At 45.4% G+C, this 14,105-nt stretch overlaps 1 protein-coding gene and 1 long non-coding RNA gene across 2 annotated transcripts in view; one reads left to right on the forward strand and one right to left on the reverse strand.

The window, feature by feature from the left end:
• The window catches only part of LOC115376640 (CD226 antigen-like), a 122,131-nt gene that overhangs the window by 84,453 nt on the left and 23,573 nt on the right, over positions 1-14,105 (reverse strand). The window lies entirely within an intron of this gene.
• LOC115376756 (uncharacterized) overlaps positions 10,814-14,105 on the forward strand; it is a 17,773-nt gene continuing 14,481 nt past the window's right edge. The window contains exons 1-2 of the long non-coding RNA XR_003929849.1: positions 10,814-10,823; positions 12,206-12,212. This is a non-coding gene — a long non-coding RNA (uncharacterized LOC115376756). The remainder of the gene's footprint in view (positions 10,824-12,205; positions 12,213-14,105) is intronic.

The raw sequence follows: 14,105 nt of genomic DNA on the forward strand, positions 1-14,105 counted from the left end.
AACAACACGAAGTGACATTAGGATAAATGTACGGAGACACGGGAATGTCAGGAATGTAGCTAGCACGTTGCTAATTCAAAACGATCTCCAACTAAATATACAGTAACAAACAACACATTTCTGTGATAATAAACTACACCAAAAATCCTTGCTAAACAAAGGGGTTTACTCACTTGTGGTCACAGACGCACACAAACAAAGAAAGGAATAAAACTTGGGCAAATTCTGCAGGCTGAGGAATTGTTCACACCAACTGAACGTCAACTGAACCAAACTGACTGGAAAACGAAACTGAAAGTCACGAGCATGCGCTGGGCACGGGGTGTTGCCTAGCAACATATCAACAGTCTGCTCTACTGTATAGAGTCAGAGCTGAGCCTTCAGCACAGCCGCCCCCGATACACTGTGTGAATCAGCTCCTTGAAGGCTCACTGTCCACAGGGGCTGTCGTCGGAGTATCCTCTGGAATAGCTGGCAGCTCTATCAGTTTGGCCACCGGCCTGGTGTAGGTCCAATCCTCTACTTGGATCTAAGCAGTCCGCACTTTCCCATCCACACTCTGGATGGTCTTCATGACCCTTCCCAAAGGCCATAGTGCTCGAGGCAGGCGCTGATCAACCATCATCACTACAGTTCCGATGGCGAGGTTCTCTTTATCCTTCACCCACTTCTGCCTTGACTGCAGGGATGGTAAGTAGTGTTGCAGGAAGTGCATCCAGAACTGATGCGCAAGCACTTGACTATGCCTCCATCTCCTTCGGCTGAGGATTTCCGACTCTGGGTAGACAACTTGCTGGACTGAGGAGTCAGGCCGCCCCATGAGGAGGTAGTTGGGGGTAAACTGGGTCGACGCCAGCTACGTCCATGGACACACAGCCCAAAGGTCGGGAGTTCAGAATCCCTTCTACCTCGATGAGGACTGTCTGCATCACCTCTTCACTCACTGTCTGGCAGCCCAAAGTCACATAGAGCGCGGACTTGATGGACCTGACTTCTCTCTCCCAGGTCCCACCGAAGTGGGGTGCATTAGGAGGATTGAACTGGAAGCGGATCTGGTGCTTAGTGAGCTGGGCCTTTAATTCTTCACTCAGCCTTGAAACTGGCACGTAGCTCAGACTCCCCTCCTCAAAGTTAGTCCCTTGGTCCGAGAGAAGCTCAAAGGGGGTCCTTCGGCGATCCACGAACCTTCTGAGTGACATGAGGAAGGAGTCGGTGTCCATGATGGATAGGAGATCCAGGTGGACACATCTCGTTGTCATACACTTATACACGATTCCCCATCTCTTCTCCACCACCTGACCTCTCTTGATCTGGAAAGGTCCAAAGTAATCTATTTCTGTAGAACAGGGGCTTCATGAGACGGAGGCGGTCCGGGGATAAGTCTGGCATCTTTGGTATGACTAGCTTCGCTCTCCATTTTCTGCACTCTGCGCAGGTTCTCTGATGTTGGCGCAAAGCTTCGCGGCCTTGGAGGATCCAATACTTATACAATACAATAATACAGTGCCAGGATGGGGTAACTTGTCGACATACTGACGTATGATGAGCTTGGTGATAGGGGGCTTAGGGTCTAGCATTATTGGGTGTGCAGCATCTTCTTCCAGGCAAATAGAGCAGCGTAGCCTCCCTCCTACTCGGATGAGACCCTTGGAAGTGTCGTATTCAGGAGCGAGAGCTACAAGCCGACTGCCGGATGGAATGGCTTTATCTGTCTGTAGGCACTCAATCTCTTCTTGAAAACTGTCACTTTGCACTCTCTGGAGGATTCTCAGTTCTGCTTCAGCGAAGTCGTCTGCACTAAGGGCGCTAGCTGAGGAGGCCACCCTGTGAAGTGTCCTGCTAGTTGACTCAAGGAAGTCATCAAAGGTTGAGTGCTCCTCAAAGGATGAGGTAGCAGGGGATGATGATGTGAGACCACAGAATGAAGACTTCTTCCTCTCTGCATCGTCTGGAACCTCTTCGATAGACGGTTGCGGTGGCCAGGTGTCACATGGCTGGTGAAGGAAAACTGGACCTTGACTGAACTGGTATGGCTTGGCTAGATCAGACAGAGTCATCCCTCTGGTGATGGCATCTGCGGGGTTGTTCTTAGTGTCCACGTACCTGCATGACCGGTGGTCTGTCAGCCCTTGGATCTCGGTTATATGGGTCCCCACAAACACTTTATATCTGCAGGACTCGGACTGTATCCAGGTAAGTACCGTAGTCGAGTCGGACCACGGTACTGTCTCTCTCAACGGAACAGTCATCTCTTTCTTGATCAGCTGGGCGAGCTGAGCTCCAGTCATGGCGGCGCAAAAGTTCTAGGCGTGGCATAGACTGTTGTTTCTTCGGTGTTACTCGGGAACAAGCTAGCACAAAGGCCACGTGGATTCGGCCTTGGGTATCTTCACCTCGTAGGTATGCGAGTGACCCATACGCTGACTCTGATGCATCGCAGAAGATGTGTAGCTCAAGGGTGAGGGTCACTCACGTCAACATCTAGTGGGAAGTAGCTCTGGGAGAGGGTGACTGATGGGAGCAGGGGGGAGCTCCCCTTCCCAGGCATCCAGGAGGTCAGCTGGTAGGTTTGGGTCGTCCCAGTCACGGTTCTTGTCCCACAGCCTCTGGACCAGGACTTTAGCTCTCGTGGTGAATGGCACGATGTAACCCAAGGGGTCGTACTGACTTGCTAGTATCTTGTAGATATTTCGCATGGTAGTCTGGCTTAGGGGGACTGGGCAGTGCCTGTAGTGAAGCGTGTCCTCCATGAAGTCCCAACTGAGGCCCAGCATCATCTCGGGCTGGCTGGACTCAGTGACATGTTTCTGGAGAGCGAAGACCGCACAACAGGGGCTGCAGGTCGTACCGAAGGGCAGGACTTCCCATAGGTAGACTACGGGGGGTTCCTCAGTCTTCAGGTCTTTCCAGAGAAATCAGAGCAGGGGCTTATCTTCATCCACCAGGTGAACCTGGTGGAACATTCCTCTTATGTCACCACTTATGGCGACTCGGTGCTCTCGGAAGCGGGTGAGGACTCCAAGGAGCAACAGTCCTAAGGTGGGGCCATGGAGAAGGTAGTTGTTCAGACTCTGTCCGCCGACCTGGAAGCTGCAGTTGAACACTATCTGATCTTTACCATTATGTCTGACCATATGGTGAGGCAGGAACCAGGACTCTTCGGATGTGTCGGCTTCGCTGGAGTCTATCTTCCTGACGTACCCGGCGACCTCTAGCTTCTTAATCTCCTTCTGGTAAGTGGATGCACGCTGTGAGTCTCGAGCTAGTCTCTTCTCTGTGTTCTGCAGGTTGCTCATGACCACCTCCCCTGAAACTCGTAGCTTAGGCATGGTGTGGACTCGTAGGAGGGGGGTTGCATACTGATGCACTCCATCGACCTCTACGCGGGTGGTCTTGGCCTCCAACAGGTCCACTGTGTACTTGTCCTGTCTGGATCTGGTCACTAAACTCTCACTCTTGAAAGGTAGTGTGTCCAAGTGCCACAGTCGCTCCACTTGACTGAACAGCTCGGCAGAAGGAGAGGAAGCTACTGTGAACAGGCACTGTGCGGGCGGGAGCTGGTGCTGGAGGTACTTTGCTGGGCCCTGGAATGTCCAGCTGAGGTTAGTCTTGACTGCTGCAGGACCACCTGGGGGCCCCATGTGCATGGGCTCCACTGGGATGATCAGACTGGTATGATCTGATCCGATGAGGAGCGTTGGCTGGGTGCCATCGATGGGAGGGATCGGCAGACCTCTCAGGTGTCGGTACTTCTTCTGGAGCTGGGAGACTGGGTAGGTGTACTGAGTCAGGCCTAGGTGGTCACCTGTGAAGGCACCTTGGATGGCGAACAGCTTGGTGGGCTGTGTCGCAGGCGCAATCGCAAAGGAGACGCGTGAGCCTGACAGTGTCTTGACGTCCTGGCAGATGGTACGGAGAGTCAGGTGTTCTGCTTGACCTTGTATCCCCAGGCGACGTGCTGCAGACGAGAGCAGGATGGTCCTCTCTGACCCGACGTCCAACACTGCATATGTGTCACACACTCTGTCTTTGTAGTGTAGGTTGACTCTCACAATCTTCAGCAGCACTCGACTGTATCCGTTTGGCTGGTCTTGGTAGTGAGACTCTGCTGTCGATGTGAGAGTGTCTGTGCTGACTGGAAAACGAAACTGAAAGTCACAAGCATGCGCTGGGCACGGGGTGTTGCCTAGCAACATATCAACAGTCTGCTCTACTGTATAGAGTCAAAGATGAGCCTTCAGCACATGGTTGTTAGGGTGTTGCTAGGCATAAGCTCAAACAAATACTTCAAACTCCAACCAGAAGTTGAATTGCTTCAAAAAGTGCATGAGCAGAAAGAGCAGACAAATCTCTGTTTCTGCAGTTAATATGTGCAGGGCTGAGGGAGACTGTATGTATCCTGTTCCAGCTGCAAAATGTGTTCAGTAACACATCTGTATCACAGTATTACAGGAATGTAATCTGATTACTTTCAGATACCTTCAGACTACCTCAATGCCAAATATGAAAATACAATGAAAAGATGTCAGTAACGAGATTATTACTGAAGGGAATTTTGAGAAGGAACAAACCAAGGTAGCCGTACGAAGCACAGCTCCACCTGCTGGCTGCAGGTGGAGAGCACACTGTGGGTGGAGAGCACACTGTGGGATTCATGTGGGACAGAGGGAGATAACACAGGCCTCTTATTAAGGTTATTAGGGTAACCTGCTGCTCTAAATTATTGGTAGCCTATGGAATTTTCATCTTGTTATCTTAATGATTAAAACAAATAAATATAATAAATTTCATTCAATAGTTTGGTTATTAACCAGACCTGCTTCTTTAGCGACCAGGACAGGCTACTGTTTAACATTACTTTGTAAACAAACTGATAGTAAATTCAATGTGTCTTCCTGGAAATGACACTAATCACTGAAGTGTAAGACACTGCTTTTGTCATGCAGGACACAACCCAGATGTTCTGATTTCCTGGACTGTCCCAGGCCATGTGGGACGGTTGGTCACCCCACAATTCACTATGATGCTCTTCTCCTTTTCTGATTTAAATATGAAGTTGTATTGAAGCTCCCACCCACTGTGAAGTGGCTGTGCTGTGGCTTTGTACAGTCAGGAAGTCTCTGTGCTTCTCTGCTCTATTGTTCACTGACAGTAGTTCTTTACTTAAATATATAAATAAAAATAATATAAAAGCATTTATTTTATAGTATTTATAGTACTCCAGAAAAACAATCCCCATTTTTACAATCTGTATATCCCCAGCTTAGAGCCAACTCACTGATAATTAATAATAATAAAGGATAACAGCTGTGTTGTAGATTCAAGAACAATAGATTCAAAACGTTGATGAGACAACTAATGTGCTTGGTAAGCAGAACACTTGAGAACTGACTGACTTGTGAAGTTAAACTGAAAAACTGTAAACAGCAGCAGCAGCAGTGTGAATGGTGTTGACAGCTGCAGGTGTAGAAATAGTTATGAGCCAAATTTCACCAAAGAACAAAGTGAAGTCCAGTTCACTGGAGCACAGAGCTACATCCACGTCTAACAAGTCAGTGTGACGGTCAGCTGACTCTGAGCAATACTTACACAGATGGTGATTACTTGATAAAGATAATCTGAATAGGCTGACATCAAACTAGCAGGGATTGATTTAGTGATGTATGGGAAGCAGGAGCAAGAAGCTGCGGTTAGCGAGCTACCAAGCTGACATGAACAGAAAAAAAAACAATCTCATGGATCAGTGATGAAATGATCAGTTCATGAATTATTCAGGTCTTTTCCCTTCTGTTGAGACCTGAGCAAACCCCCAGCTGTCCACAGAGCTGCAGACCTTCAGACCAGCTGCCAGACGGCAGTGATGTCGCACGAGTAACCTCTGAAACTCTCTCATCCAATCACAGTTCGAAAAGCGACTTAGCAGTCATGCATACAGAAGGAGTTTGAGCTGTTCAAGTTTCAGTCCTTTGTGCACTTCGAGGGATCTTTTAGTCTCCAAAATCCAACGTATCATCACTAATTTGTCCTTTGTCCCTCCTCTCCACCCCACCCAGCCTCCCTGACTGCCAGGCCCAGCGGAGCTCAGCTGTTTTTGGGTGAGTCTCTTGATCTGAGCTGTGAGGAAGACTCTGCTGGATGGACGGTGAAGAGGAACACGACCAAAAAAAACATGACAGAGTGTGGAGACACCTGGGGAAAATTAACAGCTTCCTCCTGTGTGATCAGTTCTACATTCTCAGGTGACACTGGAGTTTACTGGTGTGAGTCCAGAGAGGGAGCAACCAGCAACACTGTCAACATCACCATCACTGGTAACTAATTAAATAATTATTCAGTATCAACATCTATCTGGATTAAATCATGAATATTTTTCTCAGTGGTTGAAATCCTGTGGTTTGTCTCTGTGTTCAGGTGTGATCCTGCAGAGTCCTGTCCTTCCTGTGATGGAGGGAGCTGCTGTGACTCTGAACTGTACAACCAGGACTTCCTCCAACCTCACAGCTGATTTCTATAAAGATGGCTCCCTCATCAGGACTGAGTCTACACAACAGATGACCCTCCACAATGTTTCCAAGTCTGATGAAGGCCTCTACCACTGCACCATCTCTGGTTATGAACAGTCTCCACCCAGTCGGCTGGCTGTGGCAGGTGAGGAAGTCGGTCTGACTTTGGTTTCTTTCCTGTCTTCACCTTCCAGAGTGTCTGCACTCAGGAGGATGGCAGCAGTGGCGGTTCTGACTATGTTGCCGCCCTAGGCGAAATTACTGCCTTGCGCCCTTCCGTGTAAGTACTCCTACCACATCAGGCGGGCTGGCCGCGCCCACCCAGTCAGGTCTGTCAGATCTGACAGGTGAGTGGTGCACACAGACTGCCATATATACCTTTCATTACAAATAAACTTTTGTTCATACGCGGCTGCAGCAGCACAACAGACAATGACATAGACAACATGGTTGATTATTGACTGCGCAATGTGGCCATTCGCCGGTAATCGCGGCATCAGGCGAGCCTACCTACTGGTTTACATAATACATGTGTTATTTGCTCAGACCCCCAATATTAGATGAGGGCATTTTTTCAGGGCATTTTTAATGAAAAAAAAATATCATCTTATATTCGGATGAATACGGTAATAGAAAACTGATTTGCAGTGCAGATTTTTTTTTTTTTTTGGGTGCTTGTGCCGCCCCCCACGTGACATGAAAAAATGCCGCTTCACCCATTCCTAAAACCACTACTGGATGGCAGATTCAGATTCAGATTCAGAATATTTTATTAGTCCCAGACGGGCAATTCATTTCTACAGTCAACCCATCCATAGTTACAAAAATAATATGTTAAAAAGAGATAAATAATACAACAGTTAACATCCACAGTCGAGCATTGTCACATCAACAAAAACCACAACCAGTGACAGCACAGCTGAGCGGGATGAAAAATCATTCACAGTTCATTCTGTATTTGTGTATTTAGCAGCCTTATGGCAGAAGGGAAAAAAAATCTGGATAAAGGTTTGTTTTTCACCCTGGCACGTAATACTGCGGACCTGAGGGCATGATTACAAATTCACTGCCAAGAACATGATCAGGTTGGGATAATATTCTGTCTGCTTTCTGGACCACCCACAATTTCCAAAGAGAGCAGAGGTCCCTCAGCTGGACACCAGTAATTTTAAAACGCACGCTGATCACGCTGTCATTCAGACACTTCTTGTCTTTCACAGATAGACCATAAAACCAGCATATAAAAAAAAAGTTAAAAGACTCTTAATAAAATTTTGATAAAAAGTACATAAGATATTTCTGCTGACACCAAAGGAGTTGAGTTTCCTCAGCAAAAGGATTCTTTGGTTTGCTCGCTCTACAATGCTGTCAGTGTTTTCACTGAATTTCAGTTGACAGTCAAACGCAGTGCCCAAATACTGGTACCTTTGTACAATTTGTACATCTTCACCATAAATAGTACTGGTTTTGGGGTTGACACTGGATTTTCTGAAATCTATGATAATTTCCTTAGTTTTTGGCACCTTTAGATTGAGGAGACTATCATCACACCATCTGACAGATTCAGGGAGGGCACAGCAGTGATCAGATTGGTGGCCCTGAAGAAGAGACAGCAAGATTGTGTCATCTGAAAACTTGACAAGATAGCTGTTTGCTTGAGAGGATCTGCATCTGTCTGTGTAAAGGATGAAAAGCAGGGGAGAAAGGACCCAGCCCTCGGGAGAGCCTGTGTTTGTGTGTCCATTCACAAAACCCTAACCCGCTTGATAGGCAAACTGTAATGGATCCAGTTTGTTAGTGAGATAATTTCATCCTTCAGGATTTTTTCAAAGCTTTTCATTACCAGAGGTAAGTGCAATTGGCCTGTACAGTGGTCGCCTCGTTTATCGCCTCGGCGCAATAGCACAGTGTGCGTCCACATATAGCGTCAGGGCCAACAGCCTCTCTTAAGTTAGAGATGTCATCTGACAAGGGCCTATAAAATCTGGAAAAGAACAGGTTAAAAGCATCTGGCAAATCAGCATCGTCCACACCAGTCACCCTAAACACATCTTTGCAAAGAGAAGGAAAAGTGTCAACATTCAGCCCACTAGTGTTTTCTCTCTACATGAAACTGGAAGGAGGTCATGCACTCGCCTCCATCTGCTGGCCAGAAATCTCACAAAGAAACAGATTTGACCGACAGAGAAATGTTTGTAAAAGACAAGAAATCAATCCAGTCTGTTTGGTTTCAGTGCAACCCACGACTACAACTCCTCCTCCTGCCTCCTCTACTCAAACTTCAACTACACGCTCCAACTCCTCTCCTCTGCCCCTCCGGTGGATTCTTGGATCTGCCTGTGGTCTGGTTCTCCTGGTTCTCCTGGTTCTCCTGGTGGTTTTGGTGCGATACGTCCGCAACAGATCCAAAGGTGAGACACCAACCGTCCATGTTATAATGAGTATTTCCTAATATTTTTACACATTACCATTTGCTTTTGCTCTTACATCCCCACAGAAATTTCCATCTTAAACAATTTATGTATTTAATTTTGCAATTTACATTTTACATTAAAGATTTCTTCCATTTTAATTTGACAGTTAAATTTCTGCAACTTTACATCTCATTTTACATTTTGTTTGACACTGACTTAATCAGCTACTTTTCCCTTTACATTTCAATGAAAATGTACATTTTTACATCATCACTACAATTTACTTTGACATTTAAAAATCACATTCACATTTTACATACTTACATCTGAAGCTGCATTTTACATTCACTCTGACACTGGCATGTAACTGACATGCACACACACACACACACACACACACACACAGCACGAGTATGAGACTCCCAAACAGTTTTCCTGTTAAATTACAGCAGGGTTTTTTTTATTCCATGAAGGCTTGTGAGTAAAACTGGGTCAGACAGCACACAGTGAGTACTTACTGATGAAGATGTGTGTTTCTTAATATTCATTTTCACATTTTGCACTTGTTTGTTGTTTGGCTGTATCACCTTGAGATCTTGTGGTTAGTTGGCAGCAGCAGCTGTAGCTGCAGTGACAGCAGAAACCCTGGGATGTCATGGCTGTGATGTTTTGCAGACTGTGCTCCTGGTTCAGTTTCCTCAGAGGTGAGAGGAGCTGCAGACGTCACTTATGGACAAGTCGTCATCAAACCACAGAGGAGGAAAGGTAAAGTTCCTCCTCCATTAAAGAGGATTCACAGTTTGATCAGCGAGCTGCAGTCAGACTGCCTGTGTGTGTGTGTGTGTGTGTGTGTGTGTGTGTGTGTGTTCCCGGTACCAGGCTGGAGAGCACAGCGAGAGGACGTTTGGACGTTAATTCAAATGAAAATTTAAAAAAAGGAAGGTGAGTCGAGGGTCAGTGGAAAATTTTACTCTGAACACCAAACCTAACAGCTCTTATGTCAACTTTAGCATGGTCCAGTGTGGTCGATGTGAGTGTGTGTGTTCTTCACACTGCGGTGAACATGCTGGTTGGTCTGATGAGATGTAACGCCTCGCACTTCAGCTTCCTGTTTCCAGTGAAATGAGCTCAGTGCTGTTAGAGCAGGCAGACTGAAATCAGTCTGAATCACATTTCTTCTGCATAAGTAACAACAAACTGTTAATTTGTCACTAAAGACTCATATCTGCCATCATGATGAGAACATTCTGTAGTCAGCTGGTCGGAGCAGCAACAATCATATTTCATGACTGTTATATTTTGCAGACTGTGTTCCTGGTTCAGTTTACTCAGAGGTGAGAGGACCTGCAGATGTCACTTATGGACAAGTCGTCATCAAACCCCACAGGAAGAAAGGTAAAGTTCCTCTTCCCTTGAAGAAGATTCAGTTTGTGTGTCTGCGTCCCGTCTTTCAGGTCACAAAGCGCCTCCACATGGTGAGCAGTGGGAGCTGTGCTGAAGGTCGGTTAGCTCTGCTGTTACAAATAAAGCTAAATACATTTTGGCCCCGTCTGACTGACGACGTCTCCAAGGTCACGATGCCGTTAAATTAATGGTTTGTAACTCAGGAGACTCAGAGACTGCAGCCGCTCTGGACGGTTTGGCTGCTGGGATCTGGTATCCGACTGGATACAAGAGCGTTCATCAGAGTTGAAATATGAATTTTAGGCGCCCAGGGTAGCGCCGCCGCAGGGCTGGGTGACATCACTGATCGTTAGGGAGGGGAGGTTTGACTCTTTCTTCTGACTCGAGTTTGGATGAGTGTTGAACTAAAGAGGGTGTCGAGTCACTCCCCCCCTTATTTAGATGTTAACCCCCCACCCCCGGAGCCTTGTCTCGTCGCTTCAGCCAGAACCAGTGGCTTGCTGTTTCAGCTTCTTCCAAGAGCTCTTTGGTGAAGCATGTTTAAAGTGTTTGTGTGTGTGTGTGGGTGGGTGTGTGTGTGTTCAGGCTCTCCATCAGAGACACAGGTTTTGTACTCTTCGTTGAAGTAGACCTTCATCCCAGTTCAACCACTGATGTCCAACTGGTGGTCCACGGGCTGCAGCTGGACCCTCAGATCCTCAAAGTGACCTGCAGTACATCTGTTTATTTATTCTGCATGTTGCATGTAAAGATATCTGTAGTGGAGCAAACCCATTAAAATATGGAGCTAAATCCTCCGATTCCTCACATGCTTTTGTTTTGACCTCAGGAGTTTCTGCTGTTAATTTGCACAACCTCATGATGAGCTTTTTTGATGCATGGTTTTATACATTCTATTGAATAGGATCTGGTGATAATTGCCAATTTTATGTTTAATTTAAATGTTGCTGCATTGACCCAACTGCCCACACGGTCAAAGTTTAATCTCATTTGTCTTCTTGTTTGTTTCTGTGGTTTCTTCAAAGCTGTGATGGAAATTCTGCCTGTTTCAGTTTAGTTTTGGCTAAACAACCTACACCAGCCCCCCGAGCCTTCTCTGTAGGTGTTAATGTGTCAGAGGCTTTTCATATATCAGGCCCAAGAGAACGTTTTCACACAACCACAACCACATCCTATTAACAGCCTTCAAACTGGAGCTCTTTGTTCTGAGTGTTTAAAGAGACTAACGACCCAAAAACCAGCAGCTGGAGTTTAAGTCTTCAGCTCTGGAGGATCCAGTCTGTGAAAATGTAGTGAAGCAGTGGGTGCTCTCATATTTTAACTTGCATGTGTTGTAATTTTGATTTAGTGGAACTTAATTTACAGTCTAATCTTGACTCATTTCAAATGCTTTAAATGTCCCATATTGTAGAAACATTTCACTTTGCTCGTCCATATTTCAGTATTTTTTTTTACAGTATCAAACAGCTGAGAAAAGAATAAAGTGTGAAACTGCTCCTTTGTCTCCTGGTGTAAAAGTCATGTGACTGTACGAGCTGTTTTGATTCGTCGCTCAGGGCTGACAGACACTCACCTTGTCAGAGTAGGTGTTGTGTTTGATCAGATTTGATCCCAGTGTTAAGGACGAGGAAGGATAAAGCCCCTCAGGTTCATGTCAACACTTTAAATGCCTGTCTTGAATCTCATGTTTTGATATCAAATGTTCATAAAACCATAAACTTTGGAGTGAAGCACTCTTATATTTTGGGTTATTTCTAAATTTGATTTTTTTTTTTTTAGAATTGAGTGGCCAGTTGCTACCCAGTAACACACACACTCCCACACTGATGGCAGAGTAGTGAGGTACTGACAGCGATTAATTCCTCCTCTCTGATACAAGTTGAGGTGGTCAGTGAAGTCACCTGGTGGAGTTTTTGGTTGGAATGAAAACCTGCAGCCTCTCGACCCTCCATGGCACATGATTGGATGCCCCTGCCTTATGAGGCTCCAGGGCTTTAAAAACAAAGAGCACAGTGACACCTGCTGGTCTGCAGAGAGTATAGCAGCCATTTAACCTGGAGACAGCTGCTGACACGCTGCTACAACACTGCTGACCTCATCCTCTCAGTCCAATGTGTGTTCAGGTAGAAGGCCACCTGTGCTCATTTTAATCTTCTCATGTTCACTTATTGAACTGATACAATAAATGTCACCTGTATTGTTCAATAATCTCAAGCTGGTGTTTTCTGTTTGGGGTGGGTTGTTTCACCTGGCTGGGCACTGGGAGGAGTTAGACAGGGGAGGTTATTTAAGGAGAGGTGTGTCCAGTTAGGATCCCTTTGTTTGAGCCATGCCTTGCTGCCACACAGTAAGTTTGTGCATTTTGTTGTTCTTCAATTGATGTTAAACCCTAGTTTTCTTCCTGTGTTAAAGGGTCCTGAGTTTGTACTTCCATTTTATTTGTTGTTCATATTATTTACAGAGTCTGGGTAAATCGGGGCAAAACCTAGTTAATTGAAGCCACATAGACTTTGTTTGTCCTCAAAAGAGTGAATTACTGTGAGTATAATGACCAAGAATTCAAGTTTTTAAGTTTATATAACAGTATTTGTTATTTATTGCTGATTTGTCTTGTTTGTAATCAGACTCCTGAGGGTTATGATAAAGAAAGCCCAGGCCTCTCCTTTCATTGTGGATGCATTAAAATGTAAGCATCATATTTATTTAAAATTGACTTTAATTGGTGTGTAGCAATGCATTGAACCTTTGTTATTTTGTATAGAAACCATCCATCCATCTACCCCCCTGTTATCCAGTGCTCAATAAATGGTTAAATGGCTCTTGAATCCCTGTGTTTAAATGTTCACACCATTCCACAATTCTATGACCCAGCCTTCCCTATTATATTTAGTTGGATAATACTAGACAGTCTTTTTCATGTATATTATTGTGGATGACAATGTGGTGCAATAAATTAATGTTTAAATATGTTGTCCAAACAGTTCACAGCCTACAGGTTGAACTTTTTATTTGACTGATAATTTTAGAGAACAGCTGGTTGTCCATGTCACTTCCCAGTGCTGATGCATTTTCCTTCATGATTTACATTTTGATAAACAAAGTTTAGAAGAGAAACAAACCCTGCAGTCTGTTCACCATGTCCATTACAGCACACACAATACTACTGATGATAAATACAACAACAACAATAACAGGTATATCCCAGTAACAGGGCCTTCAGCTGTTGGGACGTCACATGAAGAAATACAATACAATACAATACTATACAGTCCAATCCATACAGTCCATTGACACACAGGCTTCAGGGCCTGCCTCTCTCAGAGCCTGTAATCTGCCACTCAAAGTGCTTCAGTGAGTCTGCCTGCTGTGGCTAGCTGCCCATCAGGAGCGGTTAGGGCTTCAGTGTCTTGCTCAAAGGCACTACAACACTCTCTGGAGTTCCAGGGGATCAAACCGGGAACCCTCTGCTTCAGATTAGCTTTTTGTTGACCATCATCTTGCAAACACTGAACTGTTTCCTTGTTTTTATGTCTTCATTTCTGATCATCATACAAACGCAAAATGTATGGTTTCAGTAACTATTTAAATAAAATGGTTTGGTGACACCACAGAGTGTTCTTGGCAGATTTCACCACACACCTTCAGCAGCTTTTTGACACACAGAACCATAAACTGTCCTGACTCTCCTGCTTCCTCCTGTGGAGATTATAGTTTCATCACAACACAGTCAGGTCTGTGTTGTTTATGAGCTCTGTGATTTCTGAGGATCACAGTAAAACCAGTA

This window comes from Myripristis murdjan, chromosome 18, assembly GCF_902150065.1.
Source record: "Myripristis murdjan chromosome 18, fMyrMur1.1, whole genome shotgun sequence".
NCBI lineage: Eukaryota > Metazoa > Chordata > Actinopteri > Holocentriformes > Holocentridae > Myripristis > Myripristis murdjan.